The sequence below is a fragment of the Vanellus vanellus genome, assembly GCF_965231255.1.
Source record: "Vanellus vanellus genome assembly, chromosome: 4".
NCBI classification, from domain to species: domain Eukaryota; kingdom Metazoa; phylum Chordata; class Aves; order Charadriiformes; family Charadriidae; genus Vanellus; species Vanellus vanellus.
Window position 1 is genome coordinate 82497845 of NC_138909.1, and position 23131 is coordinate 82520975.

Sequence of the window (23131 nt, forward strand, 5' to 3'; positions counted from 1 at the left end):
ACCTTCCTGGCACTAGTTTCACACTGCATTTTTCCTCCCGGTGAATAATCATAGAATGGTTTAGGCTGGAAAGGACCTTGAAGATCACCGAGTTCCAACCCCCCTGCCATAGGCAGGGACACCTCCCACCAGACCAGGCCCAAGGCCACATCCAGCCTGGCCTTGAACACCTCCAGGGATAGGGCCTCAACAACCTCTCTGGGCAACCTGGGCCAGTGCCGCACCACCCTCACAGGGAAAAACTTCTTCCTCAGGTTCAATCTGAACCTGCCCTCTTCCAGTTTAAAGCCATTCCCCCTCATCCTATCGCTACATGCCTCAGTAAAAAGTCCTTCCCCAGCTCTCCTATAGGCCCCCTTTAGGGACTGGAAGGCTGCAAGAAGATCTCCCCGGAGCCTTCTCTTCTCCAGGCTGAACAGCCCCAACTCTCTCAGCCTCTCCTCACAGGAGAGGTGCTCCAGCCCTCGCCTCATCCTCGTGGCTCTCCTCTGGACACGCTCCAGCATGTCCATGTCCTTCTTCTGTTGGGGACTCCAGAGCTGGGTGCAGTACTCCAGGTGGGGTTTCACGAGAGTGGAGTAGAGGGGCAGAATCAACTCCTTTGACCTGCTGGCCACACTTGATGCAGCCCAGGATACAGTTGGCCTTCTGGGCTGTGATTGCGCATTGCTGGCTCATGTTGAGCTTCTCGTCAATCAGCACCCCCAGGTCCTTCTCCTCAGGGCTGCTCTGCAGCCATTCCGCACCGAGCCTGGATTTGTGCTTGGGATTGCCCCGACCCAGATGTAGGACCTTGTACTTGGCCTTGCTGAACTGCATGAGGTTGGCTTGGGCCCACCTCTCCAGCCTGTCCAGGTGTCTCTGGATTGGCATCCCTCCCCTCCAGCGTGTCTACCTTGCCAAACAGCTTGGTATCATTGGCAAACTTGCTGAGGGTGCACTTGACCCCACTGTCCACGTTGCTGACAGTACAGGCCCCAGTACCGACCCCTGAGGAATGCCGCTCGTCACTGCTCTCCACTTGGACATCGAGCCGTTGACCACAGCTCTTTGAGTGTGACCGTCCAGCCAGTTCTTTATCCACCGAGTGGTCCATTTGTCGAATCCATGTCTCTTCAATTTAGAGACCAGGATATCGTGTGGGACACTGTCAAACACTTTGCACAAGTCATTTCCCTTGCCTGTCTCTCCTGAAGAGCCTGTAGCCTTCCACGGCAACACTCCAGTCATAGGAGTCATCCCACCATGTTTCTACGATGCCAACGAGATCGTGGCCTTGGAGGCGTGCACACATCTCTAGCTCCTGAGCTAACCGAGAGCACAAAATGAGGGAAAAAACGCACTGAAAATTGCCAAAGTAGGATCCTTCTTTGACATCAATCACTGTTTAATTGGGGAAAACATTGTTGTTGCTTGCATCTAACCTATTCTGAATCGAAGCTGCTACTCTGAATGCTTGATCTGCAAAATGAGTGCAGTCGAGACAGCTAGCAGACGCCAGCTATGCAATCTGTGCTCCGCTTTCGAGTACACAGGTGACTGTAGATCACCATCAAGATAAATCCGAGCAAGCCTGGGCTGCTCAGGAGAAAAACGTCTTAGAAGCTGACATTTTACTTGGAGTCGGGCTAATTCCGTGACTGAACCCTCTGGAACAGCACACGGGAACCTTTTCTGCCTGTCAGCTCTGCTATTTGCAATTTTTATGTTTTAACATCCTGGTAGCGTGTTTTGGCACCTCTTCCCATGCAAAATAAACCCTGCTTCGAGTTAGCAGGAATGGAGCCTAAGGTTAAAGTGCATTACATATTTTTGGATACAGCATCAAATACCTAGAAACACAGTCTGCAAAATTCCAATGTGGCAACCGTGTGAGAGACCAGAATGTTGCTGCAATATATAGGGGTCAGCAAGGTGATGGGCTCACTGCTATGGGAGGTCTCAATTAGGCAACTAAAATGCTACAAAATAAACATGGAACTCGCGTCTCAGAATGTCACTAAGAGCAGGAAATCTTTGCTAAGCAGCTTTACTTTTAGTTGTGTTTCTAGAGATCCTTTCTTGGTGTATATTCTTTGTTCTCTGCTGTTTAACATCATTATCGGTCTCCTGGAAGGCAGGGACCTGGATCTGATGGTATTCTGGAGGCACGAACATCTCATTTCAAGTCTCAGTTCATTTCAACAAGGCCAAACGTAAAGTCAGACGTGGTAACAGCAAAAATCCTCCATGCTACTATAGTCTGTTCTGCCAGATAGCGACTCTAAAAGATTAAAGAGTTACAGCGACTAATAGGCTGCATGTGAGCTTTTAATATGATGCTCTGTCCAATAGAACAGCACAACCCTTTAGATGTAAAAGTAGGTGAACACCAAATAAGAGCACACCTACCTAACACTAGTTTGATTGCTGTCATGTCTCATCTTATATCCCCAGATCAAGAAAAATGTTGAAAAGGAGTTACCAAAGGAGCAGAGAATGACTGGAGGATGAAAAAAATACGCGCAGACCAAAAGTCTCCAAGCGGTAAGTGTATTTATCTCAAAGAGAAGCAAAGAGGGAAGTTGATCACAACCTCTTCGTGGATACACAGAGAACAGAGCACCTCAGTCTAGCAGATGTAGGTTAACACGCTTCAATGGCTAGAAGCTGAAACCGGACAATCTCAACCTAGAAAGCGGGTAACATCTGAAAGTAATTAATGATTAGGTTTCTAAGAATTGTGGAAGGGCTTTCATTCAATATGGGATTTTTTTATTTTATTTTTTTTTTTTTTCAAAAGCTGTGCTCTAGTTCAAATGCAGCTATCTAGGTTTCAACGGGAATGAATACTGCCAAGTCCTAGGGCTTCCTTGTGAAAAAGGTTAGATTAGATAATCACAGCGGGTTTGGGAAACCTTTAAACATATTAAACCTACCGTGAGGAGTTTGAGATTATTTATGACAGGATAGCATAGACAGCATGGAATAGGATGAACAATGCAGAAACTTTTCTTTAGGAAATAGAAATGACTTGAGTGAACTACAGAAATAGTTTGCGTCAGAATTAATACTCAGAACAGACACAGGGCAGATAGCCCCCGTCATTAAGGGCACATGTCTACGAAATATTCCCGGAAGGGGATTATTCTTATTAAAATAGTTATCTAATGGACTCCCACAATGAGGTTCAACATCTTAACGTGCAGCTGGTGTGTTATCATGCTCTGCTTGCTGAAAAAAGCTGGTCCGCCCAGTCATGGCAATAGGTCACCAAGCATGATACCGGAGCCGCCCTCACCCCTCTCAGTAAAGGCATCTGCACAGATGGCTCTAACCCACCAGGGTTCTCCGCTTCCTAATATATGTCAGCCTTTCCGCGTAATAAGGGACATTAATCATTTGAAGACATCTGTACAATTTCTGACATTTAGAATACAAAAAACGAGTCCTGGAATATAGAGCCGGGACTGCAGCGTTTGCAACCCGCTCCTCTCAAAGTCAGTCTTTACGGAACTCCGATGAAGCCGACTGTATTGCCCAGCACCCTGCCTCAGCCTCATCTCGATTCCAAGTCAGGGCAACACAAAGTAAGCGATATCAAACTAAACAGTATCAAAAGCACAAATCCCTGCAAAGCCATCAATTAAGAAATATGAGGAACGTTAGAGGTGAATTCCTACAGAACCCTAAGAGTTGAGTCCCCACAGGATTGGCATGTAAGCTCCTTAACATCTTCCATTCTGACTGGTCAAGAGGAGCCTAATGATAGAGAATTTTTTATCAAAAAATCTCTTCCCTTTCTCCTTCTTGGCTCCTTTTTCTCCCTCCCTCAAAATATCGACAGTTTTCATTAATGTTTTGAAATGAGTCAAAACAAGCTGTTTCCCTCTGGAAAGTGGAAATTAAGTATTTTATTTCTGGAATGACTTGCTACATTCTCATTTTTTACTAAATACATGTAAAAAAAAAAAAAAATGTACATTGTCTTATGGGAGCTGCCGTCTCCGTGTCCATTCCCTCCTAGCGTCCAGACTAGAAGAAAGAAAGAATTGACCAGCATCCCTTTATCATTTCACAGCAGCTACCTTAGAATACATTTAAGACTGTCTCCTTGCTGAGAGTTCTTATAGACGTATCATTCTTACTTTTCTTGTCTTTCCCAGAAAGTAGATAAAAAAACTGTCAGTTGAGCTTGACTTTTAGGTCTACAGTTAGTTTTAGGTGGCCCCTCCAACAGTTAATGAGAAGAACCTGGTTCACGGAAGTTATAAATAATGGAAACAAGAGCTCATCCCTATTTGTTACCTTATCTGTATCGGGATTAGAAGCATTTTCCATTACTATTAGCAGCTACATTTTACAGGGAGATTTGCCTGCATTCAGCACAAGTTCAACAAGCTCTAATTTTTACAGCTACTTAGTCTGTGGTCAACCTACTTCAAAGGCACTTTGCTAAACTAGAGACAAAGCTATAAACCCTTTCTTGCATGCCCACGTCCTCTAAATAGATATCTAGCCTTAAGTTAAGCACCACAGGCATGTAATTTAAGCTTGTAATAGAGAGCTGAACAAGTGAATAATTTTCAATCTTTTTCTTTTCCTTTTTGCATACTTGTCCTCCTGAAAGAACAAGACATGCTCAAGTATGGAGGAAAGAAAGAAAATACAGAAGGAAAATCTAAAACGGATATTTAGGAGATTCAGGAGATGCTTAGGCTCCACTTAGGCAAAACACAAAACACCTACCGAAATCTTTGCATCTTCAGTAACACACGCATATGGGCTCCACTATACCACGACTCTTAGTGGCTGTTGCCACCTGCATGGGTTTTGCTCCCCAGCTTCATTTTTGGAAAGCCATTCCCACCACCACCCTAACTGTACAACCTGTCAACCCTTTTGTGAACTGAATTTAGGAAACCCGCTGTTATTTTTCCAGCGAGAGTATTTTTAACCCAGGTCACTTAGTGCATTCTGTTCACAGTGCGGGACCGCGAACACTTTTGATGCAGCTGAGGGAAAAGAGTGGGGAAAGGAAAAAAAAGACCAGAGATAAAGGAGGTCAGAATCTGTTTAAGCTGCCATTGTCACTGGGGAAAATAAATAAAAAGTAAAATCAAGAAGTTACCTAGAACCACCATCTAGTCATGAATCCCTTTTCCCACTCAAATGTTCTTACAAATCCTTTTCTCGTCCTTTCTCTTCCAAGACAAGCAGGAAAGGTAGGATTATACCGCCTTTTACCAGCTCACAAAACCCAGAGACTCGGAGAGGAAGGATTTCCAGACCGGCATACTAAGCGCATAACATTTTGCGCTAACAACATTTAGGAAGTCTGCGTACCATGCCCAGTGTTATTTAGCGAGAGCCCAGATTTGGACGCAATGTTATCCGTGGGAAAAAAGTTGTGCCTCCTGAAGAGAATTACTTTTCTACTTCAGAGGAAGAGAATTCCTGAGAAAGTACGTTTGCACCTTCTCGCAGGCATTTAGCCAGCTATCAGCGGTGGGGCGGATGCAGAATTGGTGACTAGTCCTCTCTGTCTCTTTATGTGCGGGTATGTGACCAGAGCGGGACTGGAACTTTGCCTACAGGAATGCTCTTTGCATTCTTCCTTCTCCGAGTGTTCCCAGGGCAGCCAGAAGGAGCCTGGACTTCATTCTCCATTCCTTTATTATGGATGCTACTAAAACATGACACAGGTATTCCCACAGACTATTATACTGTTGAAAAGAAATTAATTATTTGAGCTCCGGTACAAAACTACACTGTATACTGTAGATTTGAATAGCATTCCTAAAAAAACGTACCAACTAAAACCACTTTCTCGGTAAGTAGTGATGTGGAACATAATGTTAATTAAAATGCATTTGCAAGAACTTTAAATGCAAATTAAACTACAAGATTTTTGCAGAATCACCGATTTTCATTCCATCTAACAATAATCAGGATGATGCAAACACTATGCTTTGGATGTTTAAGTTTAAATATAAAAATCTGCTGAGAGTTAAAACTGCAAGGTTTGGATTTTTACCAAATGACTCGGTAGAGCTTACTACAAGATCCTCGCTTTCTGGAATTCCTAGAGCAACCGCACTTGGTTTTGTTATGTGATGAGCAGACAGCAATCAACGGTTCCAGCGTGGTTATTTACTCTAGAAGGAGGCGCTGCATACTCTGGCAACAAATTTTGCATTTCTGGTGACACAAACCGCCAAAAAAGACACTCTTTGAGCCCCTTTCAGTTTTTGTTAAAATTCACGTAACAAAGGGCGATAATGACAAACAAAGATGCCACCTGATCCTTTTCCTTAATTCTTCTTCCAATCGGTTTCCACCAGAATTGAAAGACTCCATAGGCACGCAGTGGAACACGAGTACTTTGAATTCAGTGTTTTCAGCTCAGACTTCACCCGGGTCAAAGAGGAAAGAGCGAGCAAATCACGTTGCTATCACATAGGTGCTAACGTGTCTTCAGTAAGGAGCGCGGAGCATTCAACTCGGTTCCCCAAGGCCAAACACACGCAGGCTCAGAAACATCACTGCCACATCGGATACTAATTGGCTATAAGCTGGGCCTCTCTCACGACGGGGAGCTAAGGAAATGATAAGTCAAGGAGACAGAACAAACCTGTCATTATTTGAGATAAAGGCATAAGCATGGCACCTTGGTGCTACAAGCGATGTCGCTGCCCCAGGTAGACGGTTCTGTAGATAAAAAGGTCTTCACGGTTGTCAATATAGGACCATTCGGAAACACCGTATTCATTAAAACTAAACAAAAAGATCACTTTTCGAGCAAAACCACAGATTTTTCACAGGGACCAATTAAGGAGAAAATGATGCTTTTACATTACAGGAAAAAGTGATTTGTCATGACTTTTGCATTCTTACTCAAGCAGTTTTGCAATGCAGAAGTTAGACACACTTCTTATTGAAAGCACTCGCTGGTAGGTCGGTAGTTTGTGTTGATCTTTTTTATTCCCTATCTCTTCTCTCTTAACAGGCAAAAGAAAAATGCTTGCATCGTAACTTTCTACGCCTTTTTTTTTAACTAGACTTCTATCTTGGCAGTTACGCATCTTCTTTTGGAATGCTTTCATTAAAAAACACTACACATATAGGTTTCCAGAAACAGCAAAATACAACTTGATTCACATATTTCTGCAACACCTGGAATAGTTTAGTGGATTCATTTCACTTTTTTTTTTTTTTTCTCCTGTTTCACCTTTCCCACAACTCCACATGAGGATATCTCAGCACTGTCAAATTGTGGAGCCGTGGAGCCTTTCGTTAGATCTATCGAGGCTGTACACGCTGTAACGCCTGGTTATGAATTTGAAACATCAGTGTCTCCTGAGATGAAGCAGCGCGCTTCCTTCTAGAACCAGAACGCATTCGATTCAAACATAAATTAATTCTATTCGTTTAAAAATTCCTTCAAGTTAATATTTTGCAGAGCGTTATATAAGGGAAGATACGTCACCGTAAGAAATGACCTCCAACGTAATTAATAACAAATGCGTATGAGCTAAATCCAACCCGCTTTGCCTACAGAGAAGCACGAGGCAAACTGCAGCTGCGTTAGCTCAGCTACATCCATAGTCCTGGAAACGACGTGAAGCCACCACTTTTAGCCACATAAGCTACTTTTTCCATTTTGAACACCACAATATTATGCAGATAGTTGGATTTTCAGAGGAAGTAATAAACCAAGAGTCTCAAAGATTGAGTAACCATTAGCTTGGAGTGCCCAATATCTATTTGCTCTCATAAATTAATATGCAGAGGTAAGATTTTTCTCCTCCACTGGCAACTGTGTACACGGCTGTACAGAACGCAGAGTTTTATTCTGTTAAGGCTCCCGGGAGTATGTTGGTGAGTGGTACGCTAAATCATTTTGCACTGATCGTTTCAGGGTAACTGGCCACCTGGTCATTTTCTCTCTTGCAGAAAATGTATTTGCTCCTCGTTGTCTTGTTCTGAATAAAAATTTACAAAGTCATCAGCCAGACTGAGAAATGAATGCTCTGCATTGTACACCTAAGGAAACACAAACGAATTCAAGTGGCATTTCTCATTAAGCAAAGGTGACTTTTCGGATGATTGCACAAAGGGGGAAAAGAAATCTACGGCGGTGAGAGAGAAAGACGGAGGGAAAAGGAGATATTTGAAGAAGTTTCACTAAAGTATTTCGGAAAATAAGCTTAATTTTGTTTTGCATAAAAGCTGAATAACGGTAAAAGCAAATGTGCCGTTATATTTTTGCACCTACTTTAATGTGCTGAGTCTTCTAACATTTTGCAGCTTAGAACTAGGTTAACTACTTTCAGTTCCTTAAATGCTGCTGAATATTTCCATTATGTTTTCATATAATTAACGTAAACTTGATATATGTTAGTAATTAAAAAAATTTAAAAAAAAACAAAACACCAAAACTCAAACAAACAAACAAAACAAACCCCACCAACCCCACGACAGACAATCGTAGGCAGCATTAAAACTGCTGAGTTGCAGTTTGCGCCTCAGTATACACAAGCTTATTCTTACATCCCCCCGGAGGAGCAAGTTTAGGATGATTCAATAAAGCCACCATTTAGAATCTGTAAAAGGAAACCATTAGCTATTAATGTTAATGTCTAAATGGAGTTAGATGTACTGTTTCATAAGTGATATGCAAAAAAAACTTCACTCTCTAGGGAAAAGAGTCTACTATTAGTCAAATAACGCGTTTCTATCCTTCACGTTCCTGCTGATACCAGTTTAAAAACTTAGCTGCTATTTTGACATGCAATTGAAATCCCACAGTTTTCAGCCCTGTCTACATGATGACAGAATAATATTCTAAAATCATAATGTTCCTATAAAAAAGAAGGATTTTCTGCCTTGCATTTCTATATTTGTACTCCTTCAAGGACCCTGGAAGATTTGGTTTCCAGCCTTCCTTCTGCTTGATCTAAAATCTAACTGTCATCTTTTTATACGAGCTCAGCCTATCATTGCTGGGGATACAGAACGTGATTTGGGTTTGGGACACTGTCTACGCCATTTTCAAACATATCTTTTTCTACATCAGCGTGGCCATTTTGATTCAGGACTAAACATGTTGGTAAGCTGCATCATGGTCTCTTTGTCTGGGCACGTCAAAAGATTGACGTGCTCGGGCACCTCCACAGAACACACTCTAATCTCCTGTTTCGCATAATCCAAACACCTACAGAAAACTGAACAAATGAAACAGACCTTCCGACAGAGAAAACACCACGTCACAACAGATCGTTTCCATTCCAAAAGTCAGAGCACTGCCCTGGGATGGATGTGAACAGGCTCCACGATTTCAGTAAAAGCTGCACATACACATAGTCAGATATGCTACTAACAAACACTGTATTTTTAAAGTCCTAATACTGTTCATATTCTTTTAAACTTCTCTTATACACCCGCAGACACATACGTGTGCACAACGTATACTAGAAATAATGCAAAAACATACATATGCATATTTATGTAGGTCACAGAGTAAAATATTAACAGATATTCTTCCCCTCAGTCTTCTTCAATTTTCTTCTCTCTGTGCCATTATAATATTAATCATTCAGAAACACTGGTATTACCGCTCATAGTCAAAAATCTATTTGCAAATCTCAAGGGCCTCACGTTTGTACTGGAGCGCCATTCCTTGTTATTTATTCATCATTGCTTGTGCTCAAATTAATAATTTTTAGGTGGCCATTCCATGAGAAGAAAGTGTGATATGCAACCAACAACACAATGTGACTGAGCAATAGATAAAATAAGCACTGAATATTTTGGGAACAACAGAGGAATGAGAATTATCTGCATGTCCCACTAGGCAAACATTACTAAATATCTAATAAATTTTCAGAACACACGACTGGACAACAAATACTACACCAAACAAAAAAAAAATGCCCCTCAATTGATTATCTTATAAGGGTCTCATACAAAGCTGCTATCAACAGAAATGCCTTCAGCGACTTTAAACTGCCTTTAGATCAATTTCTGAGACTACATAAGGGCTGCCTAAAATCAACCATTTACACCGATGCTGCCGGAGAGACAGCACGGGTCCCTCTGAAGGTTTGGTGGGTTGGTTGGGTTGGGGTTTCCAGCAAACGGGTGCTCTAACTTGGTGACATCAACACTTACAAGCCTCATCGCGCTTACCTGAGACACTCATATTAGAAACTAGTCACCTTGGTGGTTTCCATAGGGTCACCTTAAGAAAGCAATCCAACTCAACTAAGATGTGAAACACCTTCTGGAGGTGCCTCTCTCTGCCCACGGGGCCTTGGGGACAGCCTAGGGCAATTAGATCCTTAAGCACCTCCATGGAATGATGAAGTTCAGGTGGGATGTGTTTGTGCAATAACGATTCTCATTACCACAGCAGTTCCAAATAAGAGATTACATAACTCTCTAAAAACAAGACATCTTTCCTTGACCAATATAATGTTCTCAAGGCTTGATAATTCATTATTTAGCAACTATTATTATAGTTAGAGAAGTCGGAAAATATGTTGCAAAAGAGAAGTCAGAAATTATAGTTTCTCTTTAAGAATCAATATGAAGAAAAGCAAAAGTTTAATTTTATTGTTCCATTCTTTTCCATGAAATCTTCAATGACCCATGCGAAGACCGGATCACAAATTAGCAACATCAGCTCAGGAGAACTGCCAACAGGGCACACGAGGCCTCAGCTCTCCGCGCCACAGCGCAGCAAAGCAAACAAACCATTTGGATGCACATAGAATGGAAAAGATTCTACTGCAGAAAACGTACTGATGCCGTTGCATAGACGGCAGTGCTGTAGGTTCGGCTGCACAACGGCGCTTATTTCGCTTCCTCCACTTTGCGAACAGAGGAACTGCACGTGGAGGTGAGAACAATGATTATGGTCTCAGTAAAATTCTAATCTGAAGGGGGAAGAGGAAGAGCAGGACATGTTAATTCAGTAAGAAGAAGAAAAAAAAAAAAAAGAAAACCACAGGGAAATAAGGAAAATATAGAGAAAATACTGGACAAAAAGTGGATAGAGATATTTTTTTTCTCTGTAGAAAAAGAAACTCATGATGGCAAAAGGTGGTAAACAGTAAGAGAAAACTTTTCTACAAAAAAAAAAAAAAACAACAACTATCCCATGAGATTTATTGCCACAAAATACACTTGAAGCCACAAAATTAGAAAGATTTAGGAACAGGCAAAGAAAAACCATAAGACGGAAACTACTTTAAAACAAGCGAGAGAGATGTAAACCCTTATATTTCAGCCATACAATGACTTCTGCCTATTGGGAACTTTTAAAAAACTGTTGCCAGCAAGCAGCTTATCCTACCTTCCTCTGAAACAGCTGTTGCTTGTTGCTCATGGAGATAGTGAGTGGAATACATCTGTTCCTTTATATCTTTTTTCGAACATCTTCTGGGAACCTGGATGAAGGATGCTTTTGCTTAAAAATACTGAGTGTCAGCTTAAAGCTATAGGCAAAGTTTTCTTCTTGTCTAGTTTTCTCCTCCAGATCATCAGCATCGAGTTGCCACGCGTACTGCCTTTAATCTAGAATATATGTACGGAAGGCATATGTATGCCTTATGCTTGGCACCAGTATAGGTTAGGGGAGGACCTGCTGGGAAGTAGCTGAGGAGAAGGATCTGGGGGTCCTGGTAGACAGTAAATTATCCATGGCCCAGCAATGTGCACTTGTCGCCAAAAAGGCCAATGGAATCCTGGACTGCATAGGGAAGAGTGTGGCCAGTAGGTCCCCCTCTACTCGGCACTGGTGAGGCCACAACTGGAATACTGTGTCCAGTTTTGGGCTCCCCAGTTCAAGAGGGACAGGGAACTGCTGGAGCGAGTCCAGCGAAGGGCAACTAAGATGATTAAGGGCTTGGAGCATCTGCCTTATGAGGGAAGGCTGAGAGAGCTGGGACTCTTTAGCCTGGAGAAGAGAAGGCTGAGGGGAGACCTTATTATGGCGTACAAGTATCTAAAGGGTGGGTTGAAGGAGGATGGAGCCAGGCTCTTGTCAACGGTTCCCAGGGACAGGACGAGGGGCAATGGGCACAAATTAGAACACAGGAAGTTCCGTTCAAATACACGGAAACACTTCTTTACGGTGAGGGTGACAGAGCACTGGCACAGGCTGCCCAAGGAGGTTCTGGAGTCCCCTTCTCTGGAGGTTTTCAAGACCTGCCTGGACGCAGTCCTGAGTAATGTGCTCTGGGCAATCCTGCTTTGGCAGGGGAGTGGGGCTGGATGATCTCTAGAGGTCCCTTCCAACTCTGAAAACTCCGTGATTCCATGAAGAAGAGGGCGAGTAGTTATCATCTCTCCCACTGAAGAGGAACAAGGTCTATTCACATACACAAGGCTGCTGTTTCAGTAGCTCTCATCCTTAGCTTTCGAAAACTTCTGAGGTCCCGCCTTCTGGACCTTCTCCTCAGCAGTATTACAAGAGATGTCTTATTCACATTCCTGATTTTGCTCTGTTCCCTCAGGTCCATAAGAGCTGGTGTTGGCTTCACACCAATTCAGCAGAAGCTCAGGGATGGGGTGGGGGGAGTGTAATTTCAGGCACCTTATGACCTTAACAAGCGAAATGGCCACTCTAAACAAACATTTCAGATACATAAGCCACATGCTACAATGGCGTCTGGTTGGAGAACAGAACAGTTCATTCATTTCTGGTCTGGGGAAAAAAAAGAAAAAAAGGAGTACCGGAGTACACACACACACACACAAATGAGGCCAAGGAAGAGGCAAAGCTCCTGAGCTTGGGGAGACCATCAGCACTGGAGCAGTTTCTTGAGGAGATAATGCCGCCTGCAGTAACTCAGATATCAGCAGCACTCTTAGTTCGTCTTCCACATTATGATGAGTCAGACTGAATTCTCAGCAATAGCACTCGTATACCACAGACTTTTGAATGCCGACAACAATTTAGTTAAGAGCAACACTTCTGTTTCTATTCCAGCTAACTCATTGCAAAAAATCGCCGTTGCGTAGTTCAGAGCTCACCACCCTGAGAGAAAGCATTTGGCATGATGATAAGCAAGTGCGCAAACTCCGTAATTGCTAGTCCGGTTTAAGCAGATTTAAAGTACAACTGAATATACCCAGAAGGATGAAATGCTACCTCAAATATCCTAGTAGAGAAAATAATTAGTCCTTAAAAGTTATCCAAATTAATCAAGAATAATAGGAGAGAGGCCACATCAGATCCTCCTTCCTCCCTCCTTCTTTAATTGCCTTCATTTTATATGCAGATACAAATTAGCCTTAGATCACACTTGTAAAATATTAAAATTCCAGTGGGATTAGCGTTAGGCTCACTCGTAGTCTGAAATGGATTGTACACTGGATGCTTCTTTTTAAATATAGAAAGCAAAAAAAGCAAAATGTGCTTATTTCATTTGAGGTTTTAAGAAGATGTTTGTATCCATTTCCCACCGCTTGGAGCAAATTTGCACAATTTGAACACCTTTCTGGGAATCTGAAGACAAAGGTGTTTTTGTTTTGTTTTGTTTTGTTTTTTTCACAAAAAACAACACCAAGGACCTGATTATGTCATCCAGATAACCTCCTTCCAGTACCAGATAAAAGATTGTTGTTATTTAATATTTCTTTCGTCGTAATAAGCCGGAACACTGTCAGGGACCCATTGTACAAACAGCGCTGTGATATTACCCGCCTGGGATTTAAAACACAGAAAAATAAAAAATACCGAGGCCGCGATAACAATAGAGACGGGTATAATTGGATATGTTAGAAATGGTGGCGGGCGCCGTAATCGCGAGCAATTGCCAGGCTACCTGTTTTTCTATTTGCTTCCGCTCAGCGCTTCTACGCACACTCAGCCTTGAAAATCCCACCGGTGGCACAGGCACGGCTACCGTAGAGCCCCGCGAGGGCGAATTAATAGTGCTCCTGTAATTCACACGTCCAGGAGTGGCTTTTTTCATCAGCGTAAGCCACAGCGTTAACGCCACCTCTTCATACTTGTATTTCAATGCCGAAAACACCTTGGTTTGTGCGACTTCATTTTGGCTATGATTCAACAAAGCACTTAAATATGAGCTTAACTTTAAAGCGAGAGGAGCCGCTCTGATTATAATGAGACTACTCATGTGTTTAAGGTTAAGTACGTGCTTAAGTGTTTTGCTGGATTAGGACCTCAGATATTATTAACGCCGATTTATTGGGGAATGTGGGGGTGGGGGTGAAAGAGAGAAAATGCGTGTTTCCAGCTGTGATGTCTGACTCTTTATATATTAATATTGCCTGAGATGAAATATATACCTGAAATGCAGGGAAAAGGTGAGAACGTTTTTGTTCTGCGTCTCGCAAGTCCCGATAAATGTGCGATACGGAAGATGGATTTCACGCACGCTATCTTCCCGTTTCGTTAGAAAGCCCCAAACACTGCGTTTTTTTCAAAAGAATTATTATTTCTGTTTGATTTATCAATAACGCTCTTGCTGTAATTATGGCAGGAATAACGAATGGATCTTCTGTCTGCCATGAGTTATGCTGCCTGGTGCCCGGCTAGCCTGGTGGGCTTTAACGATGCCTCAGACAAATGAAGCATATTAAAGTTTGTTACGCGCAGCCACTTTCAGTGTAACAGAACTACAGGTCCGTTTCTGAGCCAAATTTTTACGCAAACTATCACTTCAGAAAGATAAAAGAAAGGCGCTTCTGATTCCTCCCTTTATCGGAAGAGTGAGCGGCACAGGTTTGAGGAAGGGCTGGTGGTCGCCATCGAGTCTCATTGACTGCCGGTGGCCACCCTTTCCCACTCTGCACAGCACCTTGTGGTCCAGGAGGCCAAGCTGACACCCAGCCACGGGTGATGGGGGTACTGCGCAGCGAGAATGGAGGGAGCAGAATCCGGCCCTGAGCCCACCATCGGCTGCATCCTTCTTTGGATGGAAGGAAGATGCCACAATTTTCATCAGGTAACCTTCAAAGGACCTTCCTCTTAAATTCACAGCCATTTTCTTCCTAAAAATTTCCTGATGGAGAAATAACTTGGCCACGCTGATGGCTTTCGACTGAAGGATTTCCCAGCCTCACTTTGCATTTCGCCTGGCCATTTGGAGCGGTTACGCCTGTCACCCCATCTCTAAATCCAGTAATGAAAATGGACCTTTTAATGAGTTACATACAATGCATAATTGCTGTAAAACTCTAACATCTTTTATGCAAATGATTCTTTGGAGATCATTAATTAGTTTTTGAGGAATATTAATTTCTGCAAACCAAAAAAAATATATATTACTACAGGGAAATGGGCTTGAATTAGTTTTAACTATGATAAAATTACACTCTGTGACAATTAATCAAGTGGAGCACAAGAGAGCCTGGTTTAAAATGAAAAGTATACTGTTAATACTGCTTCCCATGGTTACAACTAATTAGTATGCATGAATAGTATTTTAAGAAGAATATAAGTTATCTGCGCTTCAGAATGTTTCCTGCTTGCACCTTGATGTGAAAATAGCACAGATACCAACAGTTCAGAGGTACTCTTGTGCCAACATCATTATAGGAACATATTTCTAAAACATACAAATTTTAATCAGTGCCCCAAGAGCGCATCTACTCGTATCATAGGGCAGCTACAAAACAGCTTGAGTTCAGGCAATTAAAAAAAAAAAAAAGGAAAATAAAGCCAAGTGATTCTACCCTAACAAAACTGTGATCGAGATACTTTAGTACAAACACAGCTGCCCTTGGGGCATCATATAAACTTATTATAAAGCATTGAAATAACACTACAAAGTTAATTTTATTAAAATTAACAATGCCTTCCTCTCCATCACTCTCGCATTAAATGGAGCACTGAGGAAGAGAAGAGTTGATCCACTTTGCAAGATTATAAATAGCCACAGAATGGTTTCTGAAGACTTAAAGGACACAGTTCAATAAAATAAAAAAAGAAGAAAACCAAACCGGTTGTGTTACATCGCCACTGTGTGAAGCCTTTACTTCTGGAAAGCTGAGGCAAACAATTTTTTTGCATACAAATGTGGAGCCAAATCCTGCCCGCAGATACACTCCCACACCTCCAGGCTATCTTGTGTGAATTCTGTGGAGTTGCTTCACCTTACAGCTCATGTAACTGAGATCAGAATTTGAGAATTAATGGCTCCTCAGTTCCCGTTGATCCCAAGCATTGAATTCTTGCAGCTGAAGGACCCCAACTCTGCCTTAGTACTATGCTGGAGGGAGGCTGGGCTTCTCCCACCTTTCACAGAATCACAGAATCACGAACGGTCGGGGTTGGAAGGGACCTCTGGAGATCATCTAGTCCAACCCCCGGCCAGAGCAGGGACACCTTAGAGCAGGTTGGACAGGAACGCATCCAGGTGGGTTTGGAATATCTCCAGAGAAGGAGACTGCTTCCTCCTGGTTCACATAATTATGCAGCCAGTATGGCTCTGTGGACGTGGCCCTACAGCAGTAGAGGTATAAAACACCCTCCGGGAAACTGAAATATACTCATAAAATTAAAACTCTCTTTGCTATGCGCAAAGTGAAGTGGTAGTGGGAGTAGCAGTGGCAGTGGCTGTGTCCGAGAGGCGACATCCCCAGCTCCAGGAGTGGTGCTGACCTTGACAGCATTCAACGATCCTGTTTTCTTCCTCTCACCCACAGTGCGGGCAGGTCTTTCCCCCTCTGAGGCTAGATGCAATTTGTCCACCAGATGTGCTCTGAGGTACATCTTGAGACCCGCAGAGGTAGGACGGTGATGGACAGCCATGGGAAGCAAGATGTACTCCCAACTCTTGCAGTCTAGACACAGCACGGGCGTCCCACAGCTTCTTCTGAGGGTTCTCTGGGCTGGAAGTCCTCGGGGCGCAACGCTCCTGTCTCCATCCCTGACACTTCCTAACCTATCCATAAATGTACACTTATCCATAAACATGTGCCCCCCTTTATTTTGTATGAATAACAACTGTGAATTATAATGACAGATATTTTATTGGGTTTTTCTCAAAGGGCAGCCTGAGACATCTGATTACTCAACGTTACCCTTTATGCTAAGGGATTTAAGATCTAAGCAACCTATCTGTGATACCGAGATGGAATGCTGTGGCCTTGGGCGATCGTGACTTTTTCTACCAAGAATATTTATCCTTATGTTCAACTTTTAATATTCATGAAGACGCTCAGAGACAGGATAGATCTTTCCGAATAGTTCACAATAAATAAGTAAATAAATAAATGGGGTTTGCACATTGTTTGCCGCTAACTCTAATGCCTTCCCTTCTAAACAAATGCTTTTAGTGCTCTAAGCAAGTACAATACACTATAAATGGGAGCAGGCACTGCTTTTCCGCAGACAGGTGTAATATGTTTATACCATGTTTCAGACTTCCCACGGGAATGAAAAAAGCTTTCCCCTTCTAATGACTTCTCTTCTTTTGTACACGGAAAAAAAAATATTAAAAAACACAGTAATGACCAAATCTAAATGAATACATCTCTGGATCTGTTGCTGTTATTCTCAGGAACATTTTTTAATTACAAGAAAAAAACCCATACCAAATTATTTATAGTTGTTTGTGCTTCAGTGTAATTTAAGAGCCTCACAAATATATTTAAATCACCACAATTGAATTAAATTATATTTCCTCGTAATACAGATTACACGTTTGCCTATATTGGACATAAACCGCACTTAACGCCATAATAAAGGGAAAGTAAGATGTGCACAAAACTATGCAGCAGAATTCAGGTTCAGTAATTAGGCTTTTCCTTCAATTCAATACAGTCAACGCAAAATCCCGGATAATTTATTCAGCACAGGCAGAAACAAAGCAAGGAGCAAGAAAATAAATGGTAGACAAAAGGCAGCATTTTAAGCTCCATAGATGTGTGATGTAGTTCATATATTTTGACAGCTTATATAAATATCACTGAGACAGAAATGTAATGATAAATCAGAAGCTGAAATTTGAGCACCTCCCCCATTTCTTGCCAAATGTTACAGGTATTTTAGAGTAAAACCAAGTTTTAATCAATTCTGTTGTCTGAATTCCTGGAATCTATTTATCAAATATGTTTGGATGCAAACAGAGAAATTTCCCAAAAGTAATGAATTTTGAACCGATACTAAAAAATGCCAATGCCTTGCAAATATTCAGCATTGGCACAACCAAGTCCTTAACTTTGATTTAATGTGTTCAAAGTAGAAGTGTTTCCACTTACGCGCTCAGTTGAATTTTGTCTAAACAGGACAATATTGAGTGTTTTTATTTTTAACATGTCTGGAAGAACGTGTAATTAACATGCAACAAAACAGAAAGCGGCTGAGAAGCTAGAAGAAGTCGTTAAGTGATCTGCATTGGAAGGAAACACCATGCCTTGGTTTCAGTTGTGTATTAAAGCAACGTAAGTGTCTACGTACCGGCAGCGGCATGTGACTGGGGGACTAAAACCTCATTACACTCAGTGTCAGCATCTCTGGGATCCAGAAAAATATGCAGTTGTCACTGGGGACTCACCTCAGTTGTCTGGACACAGGGCAGCTGGTACTCTTGCAGGTCTCCAAGGGCATCCTTGCCACAAGCCAGATGCAGATGCAGAAGGTCTCCCTCCATCAGGTCCCGCATTTGCCCACCTGAGAGATGTGTCCCAGCCTGCGGCACCGCAAATGGCTCCAGATGCCCATCTTTAGGCAACTCAGTCAAGCCCTGCTTTAAGGGTGTGCTTTGGGAGATTGCATTAAGAAATTATCAGCTCTCCTTTTTGAATGTCTTCATGGAGTTATTTTCTCCTACGGACCTTCAGCACTGCTTAGCACGAACGGGGACAGTGACTCCAATACTTGCTGTTTTCCAGGACAAAAATGCCATTTTCTTCCTCACATATAATAGCACTTATGGATTACCCTCCTTCCGTCACCTGGATTTATAAGATCGATAAATGAGCATAACAGAGCTGGCTTCAGAAAACTCAGATCCCAATTTGAAATCACTCTTCAAAGCTAACTTGCAAACTCACTAAACTACCTTGTGATCTCTTGGCCATTAGATCAGCACTGTCAGCATCCAACAATGCAATAAAACTTATGGAACGCATTTTTTCAAAGTCTCTAAAAGTCTTTGTAAAAAAGAAGAAAGTCATTGTAAAAGTTACTAGAATTCTGAACAATAACACCTGGAACGTGGGATTCCTGTAGGAATAAAGTGAGTATAGGATCCTGACATCTGCGAGAAGTGTTCATTTTCCAAAACATGCTGTCAATATGTCATTAATATTAAGAGAAATAAGGTTAGTAAAGTTCAATATATATTGAAGAGTTTCCTTGACATTTAACACATCATATTAAAAGCTTCTTCAAGAGGAAAGAAATATCAACTTGTCACCTAGAGATTGAAATTGAACTGCTCTGAGACAAACTGCTGTTTCTTCCCCATGATGAAATTCACAGGATGGGCAAAATGTCAAGATAAAAATACACTATCTGGGAAAGAAAGATCAAAAGGAATATAGCCGTTGTTACAGTTACTGCCAAAATAATCCAGAAAATCCAGTTGCTCCCCAGTAATAATATGTGACAGAAATCCCCACACATTCAGATCTGCTCTTGAAACACAGTGGAAAGTAATATTGAAGGTATAGTCTCCTGCTCCACATAGTTTGTTAAATTCCCCGGGAAGAAAATAGCTCTACTGTTTAAGAGAAATCGTATTTTCAAATCACAAAGCATAAAAATTTATTTTCTGATTTTTGAAAAAACATTGTCAGCAAAGAGGAAACCCTATAGCTCTACGAAAGACTGTGCAGTGAAGCTGATATTGCCAAATCACGGGTAATGTTAGTAGGACAATTTTACATTGAAGGACTGCTGAGTAATTTTTCTGAGTTTATTCATTGGCAAAAACTATTGTGAAGATATTTAAATGTATTGCTGAATGAGAAATATCAAGTACAAAAGCCTTAGTCATGAAAAGTAAGTAAAGAGATGTTAGTAGGAAGGCTATAGGATAAGACTTACTATTTTTCAGATTTTGATGTCTGGAACTACTATAGATATGTTTGCTTTACTGCAGCTCAGTCTTTTGCTTTTTGTGGCCACGATTCTTGAGGAAAAAAAAAACAAACGTTTAATTCTTCTTTGCAGTAGTCAACCAAAATGTGCACGCGCGCTTACAGTTTATAAGTGTAAACTCTGGTTGCCAATTAAGGACAAGATGTCCTTAAGCTTCCCACAAATCTAAAAAGTTTCCACGATAAGCGTCTCACATTATCTAACATATCAAGCACCTCCTTCGCATTTTGGAAATATATGGAAACTTAATCTATCCTTAGCCTTTATCTTCAATTCTTTACATACGTATTAGTGGCATCGTGTATTTTTATGTCATCTTTTTCTTGCTCCTTTCTGTCAAAAAACTGAGCATACGTTTCTCTTCAATGAAGATGCACGCTCCAGAATTTGAGTTCTGATGTAAAACCCAAGCAAACACTTCCCAACTCTCTTCCAAGTGCCTTTAAAATATCCGTTGTCAAATCAAATCCCAAAAAACTTATATTCACTCCTTCACCGTGTTTTCTAATATGTTATCTGATAACCTCTCCTCTGGACCTAGTGACAGAGAAGCCAGTAACTATTTAAAAGGATCACCTGTTTTTCCAAGGAAACGCAGTGTACAGAATTTTTTTAAGCTGGTGTCACAAATGTAGGTGTGACTATGCATTATAAATCCTTTAATGTCTAATAAAAAGTGAATTCTAGCTGCTTGTTTGCAACTTAATTTTCTTTGAAGCGCATCTTTTTTTTTTTTTCACCACTTCACCTAACTCTTTACTTGAAAGGTAGTTTTTTGACAGGGAACAGTTCCCTCTAGATTGGCATTTCCAGAATGTAGCCAGATTAATCCATCAGCCACGAAGAGAAGATGTAGAAAAAATATTGTAAGAATAATTTGAAGAAAACTCATTTTCCCTGTGCCCTGAAAACTTCAAGTGCTGATCTTAAGCAAGCTCAAGGAAAAAGGTGTGAACTACTCTGAAAGGCACAGAACGTGGTTTTCCTCCCGTTATTTACCTTTAAAATTCTCCTTGAAAAGGCCAGATACAACAGATACGACTGAATGTTCATTCAGGATTCGTCATGTCAGCTCTCAACAGTTCATGCATTTCAAAGCAATGGGAAATTTCTTTCGCACAAGGCAAATAACATGCAGAAAAATCCAAACGGTGTTGAAAGAAGGCTGCAATACTCTTGAGGAAAGCTTTCCTGTGTTAAGAAATGCTCGTCTTTAATTTTCCTGTGCATCCTTCATGCAGCCCTCTTTGTGCATAAGCTTCATGACAAAATCTCATTACGTGATCACTTTTCCACAGGACCTCTGCTGCTTTCAGCGCGCAGAATGTTCACATAATGAGCAACTACTCAATATTTTGTTTTCTCCTCATTTTTCAACGTGTGACCCGAGGCCTTATTTACTGCGCACTAGTCAAACCCTTCTCTCAAGACAGAATTGTTAATTTCCTCATGAGTTTCTCTGGTGCTCATCGCCACAGTACCTAAACAATTAAAAATATTAATTAACCAGTGTTCACAACACTCCTGCAAGATTATAGAGAACCGGAGAGTGAAGAAATTAAGGTCAAGAAGGTCTACTAATTTGGTGTCTGCAGACAATAGTCTCCTTCAGTGCATATTCCTTTCCTCTTGTACAATGACTTGGGCCCTTTATTAAAAACACGTCTATAGTATCCAATTAAAGCCTGTAGCATCGCACATATGCAGAAGGCAAAAGTACGATTAGAAAAGTAAAGTGAATTCTGAAATGTCCTGGCTACGAAACGATTTTCCTTCTTGATGCTACTAAAATTCCCATAAGGGAGCTTTTTCATGAAATCATCTAAAATTTTTAAGAAAAACAAAAATATCCAGTTCTATCACGTGGTACAAAACACTGAGAGCAACAAGGGTCTATATCAGGATGAGAAAGCTTTGGGCTACTTGAGCTGAACGAGTAGCTGACAGCTGTAATAATCCATCAGCTCTTGTGTGGAGCAGGAGCAGGAAGGACCAGGACACTGGGTGACATTCGTAGACACTTACTGGTACCAGGGAAATGGCATAAAGTGGGAATCCTAAATTCCACTACAGGTTTTTCAGGGCAACACATTCTTTGGGATAGATGATGTTTTCTCTCTGCACCCTTCTTTCCCCACAGGAGTGATCCAAACTGCTTTCTAGCCAGTCCCTTCTCCCCATCTTTTCTTGTGATAATCCCATTCTGTCTCGCAGGAACTTCATGGTATAAGACATGCAACCTGATCTAGCTGAAGATGTTCCTGCTCATGGCAGGGGGTTGGACTAGATGGCCTTTAAGGTCCCTTCCAACCCGAAGTATTCTATGATTCTACGAAGGGTAACATCATACAGCCATGAAAGTGTTTAGGGAAAGCCATGTAAGGCAACCATAACTAATGATACAGAATATTAGTTTTTCCAACAGAGCCAAAGGCAGATAGCCATAAGTTCTTTAATTGTTTTTCATCTCTTGGCTAAGATCTTTGTGACATTTCTCCCTTTGGTAGGGTTTTTTTTTTGGTACTGATACATCTTGTGAAACATTTCCCATCAAAGACAGAAGGTCTTTGAAAAAGATACAGCTGTTAAGACTCAAGCCATCAGTATGCAATAACGTCTGACCTTTCCTCTGCAATTTAACCTATGACTTTGACTCTGAATTAAAGCTTATTTTTCTAAAGGAATTTAAGTTTCCCAAGTCACCCTCTCTCACAGGGGCATAATCACCTACTTGTCTGAAAATCTACCTAATTTCCTTATATCGTGCTTGGATTCCGAAGGCAAGTTGGAGCAAAAGTGAAATAAAGCGGTATATCCTTTCCTCTTCCTACTTTCCACTCACTGGTGAGGCACGGGCTACTGCATCAGGAGGGACAGTCTCAGCTGAGCCCTCGCGCTGTTGCCACCCTCCCCAGGTATACACAGGAGCAGACGGCTCCTCACCTACCGCTGTCTCTTGAGGGCTTTAACGGTAGTAATGTAAATGAAATGTTCAGTTTAAAAGAAAAAAAAAAAAAGAAAAAAAAAAGTTAGAGCACAGTTTACAGACCCTTTGAAATTGTTGTG